The 3,138-nt window shown below is 37.5% G+C and overlaps 1 long non-coding RNA gene across 1 annotated transcript; it reads right to left on the reverse strand.

Annotated features, from left to right (window-relative positions):
- Positions 1–1,092: 1,092 nt before the first annotated feature.
- LOC150032058 (uncharacterized) lies at positions 1,093–2,856 on the reverse strand. The gene is made up of 3 exons (XR_016525511.1): positions 2,348–2,856; positions 2,187–2,257; positions 1,093–2,108 (listed from the first exon to the last, which is right to left on the reverse strand). It is a non-coding gene; the product is annotated as an uncharacterized LOC150032058 (long non-coding RNA).
- Between the last annotated feature and the right edge of the window lie 282 nt (positions 2,857–3,138).

Raw genomic sequence — 3,138 nt, forward strand, 5'->3', positions numbered from 1 at the left:
ACGTACAACCCAACGCATCCTTCATCTACAATCCATATCTAATACAGAACAATCAACCAATATCTTCATCAAACCTCTATCCTCTACTCGTGTCACTCAGCTACTTCGCAAAATCAAGGTTGTTTTTACTCTACCATCTTGAGTTTGAGGGGGGGTGTTACAGTAATTTATATAATTTAGGTGATTTCTGGCTAATTAGAATCTTGGATTAATTAGGGTATAATTTCCTTTTTAGTTATTTATCTGCGTATGTATCCCATGTATTAGCACTGGAAAATATACAATATACAAAATACAATAAAGATTAATATAACACTCTCTCCCATCTTCTAGTGAGTTCTCACTCTCAATTCTAATCTCATCATTCATCTTCAGTTCGACAACGATTCCAGTAATCACACGCAACTCGTCCCTCTAGTTAACAACTTCTAAGTTCCTAAAACTATGTCGCAACTCGTCCCTCTAATTTCTTGCTTTTAAACCTTGAATGTTGTACTATTTAAGTTAGAAGAACTATAATGTTGTAATATTTAAATTTTAACTTTTAGAAATTATGAAAATTTAGTATTTTAATTATATATCTTTGCAAATTGCACCTAGAATATTGTTGACTTTATTGGGAATTTTTTATAATGTTTTATTTAAAGAATAATTATATCGGAAATGTTTCATTTGAAGAACTAAAAAATAATGAATTGTTTAAAAAAATTATTTCATTGAAATTAAATGAAATTTGGTAATAAAAAAGTAGAGATAGAGAATTTTCACTATAGAGGACCCAATCCCTTGAAAATTTCACAGGGATGGGAAATGGAACCGGGGATGAGGTATGCTTTCATGTCTTCACCCATCATGTTGATATCTCTAACTATAGAGCAATAGTAAGATTCATCATGAACTCTCTGCACTCATCTTTATACAATCCAATCTAAAGTCCAAACACAGAAAAATATTTTTTTTTAAACAAAAAATTTCACGTAACAAACTATAGTTGTACCGACCCGACCCCCTAGGACTTAGGTAAGGTCGTTACTAAAATAAATGCATGCACAAAATTTAAAACGACGCTCAGTTATTTGAAATAAATGTTAATTAAACAAGAGAAGCTCAAAAGACATTTATTAAATGCAATTGTTAAAACAAATAATAGGGTACCAAAAATTCTTAAAGACCAACAAAAGTATATAAAAGAAATAATCCTTAGTAATAAATTTAAACAGTAAAACTAAATATTAAGAGGAAAATGAGGACTCAAATTTCAAGGTGCGGAAGCGAAAAATCTAGTCCCAGTGACACGATCACGAATTTCGGTGTGCCATCGCCGGTGCATCTTTACCTTTTCTTGAAACATCAACATAAGAAAGGATGAATATCAAATACTCAGTAAGTAACCCCACCACTGGGGTCAGGTACGGCATCTATGTCCTCTAGATACCCACCTATGACACATAAACACATGAAACAAACAAGAGACTGAGTCTTATCCTATTGTAGTTAAGTATGCCCACAAAACTGGTGAATCCTGAAGGAAACACAAATTGGTGAATCCCGGAGGAAACACAAAACTGGTGAATCCCGAAGGAAACACAAGACTGGTGAATCTTGAAGGAAACACAAACTGGTGAGCATCTAACTAATCAATGAGGATATTCACACAGTTTCAACGTTCAAAGAATCAACGCTGTACAATTCTAAAACATACATGAAATCCTTGCTATGGCTCCATCACATACACATAATCCTCAACAACATATTATACAACATTCATGTAAACCTTACATCATAATTCTACAACATACAAGTATGCCTCAACACCAGCAGATCAGACGTCATATGAAAACACATACCATCACATACTAACGATCAAGTGCTTAGGTATGTATTTAAACAATTCAGAACTCGTGCCAGAACATACTTTGATTCAGGTCATACTATCAATCAACATGCTAACAATTTACCATAACATACACTCACCATGCTAGCATATAACTGAAGCCTGGCCCATAGGCATTTCTAGTGGTAAGATTACTTACCTCAAACGAAACTCTACGAATAACAAAAATCAGACGATCAAACTATGACGGAAACCCGAAGTAGCAGTCCCAATTCTGAAACAACTCAAATAATTTCAGTTCAACCATAACAGCGAAACTTCGGACTCAAGTCCAAAATATCCAAAAACTTACCCAAAGGATGAAGATCACTTCCAGCCTCCCTTGACGACGCTCCCTCTAAGTCCAAGCTTCGCTAAAACCCACTTTCAAATAAAAACCCAACAATTGTGAATCAAAATGACGAAACCCAACATTAATGGCTAAGAGATCGAACCGATCTACCTCAACCTTACCTAGAACAGATCCGACGGTGACAAGGGAAACGGCCGACGACGGATCTGGGTTTGGCGAAGCGTGAAGAGGCGGCAGCTGATCGGATCTGGGTTTGGCGAAGCGTGAAGAGGCGGCAGTTGATCGGGTCTAGGCTGGCGAGGCGCGAGGGAGCGGCGGCTGGACAGATCGGACGAATGGCGAGCTAGGCTGAGGGCTTGAAACGATGGGTTTCTGGCAGAGGGGCGTCAGACGAACGAAAATGACGCCCTCAGTTGGGCGACGCGGCCGCGAATGGAGAAGAAATCGGCTAGGCAAGTGGCAGCGACTTCGGATCTGAGTAACGAAGGAGGCACGACGGCGGTCTGATGAGGCAGTGAGGGGAGACACGACGTTCGTGGGTTTGGACAGTGAGGGGAGGCGGCGTGCGGCTGGGAGGAAAGAAGAAGGAAAATTGGGGGGGGGGGGGGTGTTGCCGTACGAGGAAGAAGAAGGAGAAGGGTTGGTGGGGGGTTTAAAAAATAATAATAATAAATGTAATAATTAAAAAGGAAGGTATAATTATAATAAATTATTTTCGTTTTGAAAGAAAAATTAATTTCTGCCATAACTTTCACATTGAAATTCAAAATTGAATAATTTTCCGTCAAACTTAAATTCCTGCATTTATACTTGAGATCCAAAATTCCAAAAATGCCCTTCGACTAAGCAATTATTGAATTACCAAATAATAACGTTATTGAAATTACATTATTATATAAAAAAATATGTGGGGTGCTACAATAGTCCTTACAGAATGAGCTACATAAATATA

The sequence above is a fragment of the Benincasa hispida genome, chromosome 12, assembly GCF_027475165.1.
Source record: "Benincasa hispida cultivar pf3 chromosome 12, pf3_genome.v1.1, whole genome shotgun sequence".
Classification (NCBI taxonomy): domain Eukaryota; kingdom Viridiplantae; phylum Streptophyta; class Magnoliopsida; order Cucurbitales; family Cucurbitaceae; genus Benincasa; species Benincasa hispida.